Raw genomic sequence first — 1522 nt, forward strand, 5'->3', positions numbered from 1 at the left:
AGGTCTTCATTATCCTCACTCAGCTCTTGTCCCAATCAAACAAGGTGACACTTCCTTCATGGCACTTTGCTACTCAGGACGTTAAATGAATTCCAATTTATTCAATTACTCTAAACAAGAAATAAATCATTTGTTAATGAGGAAGAGAACCCTAAGCACATTGGTTTAATGATTAAATAGGTTGAGAAGACCCATGATCTACTATCACAAGGTGAAGACCCAGGAAAACCAGTGGTGTAATTCTCATCTAATTCTGAACTAGTGTCTAGTCTGAGAACTAGATGATGTAACTCTCAGAACAAGGGCGGAATGAGACCAATGTTCCAGCTCAACAGCTCAAGCATGCACATGGGGAGTTAAAATCAGGGAATGCTTTCTCCATCTGCATTGGATTCTATTCAGAACTTTAATGGAGTGGGTAATGCCCATGCTGTCAGGAGCCATGAATTGAAATGCCAATCTCATCTAGAAACACATCACAGACATCCAGAGAAACAGTGGTTAATGCAGGCACCCATGTCACAGTCAAGATGACACATAAAGTTAACCATGACAAGTCAGCCTCCTGTAAACGTGGAGCTAAAAGAATGACGATTTATTTTTTATTTTTAATGTTTTATTTATTTTTGATACAGAGAGAGACAGAGCATGAGTGGAAAAGGGGCAGAGAGAGAAGAAGACAAAGAACCGGAAGGAGGCTCCAGGATCTGATCTACACAGAGCCTGACATGAGGCTCGAACCCAGGAACGTGAGATCTGACCAAGGCAAAGTCGGAGGCTTAACCAACTGAGCCACCAAGGTGCCCCAATGACTGAAGATTTAGAAGTCCATGCCATCGCTGGGTGGAGTTTGGTGGGCATATCAGTGCTCCTGTGGAGAAGGAGGATAGAGGCCCAAAGGATATACTGTGGTCTGAGGATCCCCTGGGTCATATGGGAAGAGACAGCTCCCTTCTTGGAGTGCATTTGGGAGAGGTGGCACTGCCTCTCATAAGACAGGAGAGCAGATAGGCCCCTTTGCACTTCCCTGTCCATTAGCATAGGAGCCCCTGCTGAGAGCAGCTAACTGGATGCTGTCTTTTTGCTGTCTGTCAATATGATCTCCAAGCTCCGAGGTGTTCATGCAACTGCCCTTCTGGAACAAACCAGCTGCTGCCAAAGCACAGCAAGACCCTCCTCCAGAGGATAAGTGGGGATCCCTGTCATATTGAGTTCATACAACTTGGATTTGTTTAAACCCAGCTAGAGTCCCTGAGGTAAAACATAAGAGTACTGTGCCGCCAGGTGGGCATATGGCTTGGACACAGACATGGTGAAGGTAGGGTTCTGACAGAAGTCTGGGACCCACATGTGCAGATTGGTGTCTCTCGGTGAAGGCCTCCTGACCAGGGGCAGGCGGGAACTCCATCTCCAGGGACTAGAGAGTGGGCTGATGACAATATTTCCTCCCACCAATCAACATGACAGACTTCAACAAGCAGCGCTGTGCCCAACAATGGGAGCTGAGCCATTAACGCGAAGC

This window comes from Suricata suricatta, chromosome 5 (assembly GCF_006229205.1).
Source record: "Suricata suricatta isolate VVHF042 chromosome 5, meerkat_22Aug2017_6uvM2_HiC, whole genome shotgun sequence".
In the NCBI taxonomy this organism is placed as follows: domain Eukaryota; kingdom Metazoa; phylum Chordata; class Mammalia; order Carnivora; family Herpestidae; genus Suricata; species Suricata suricatta.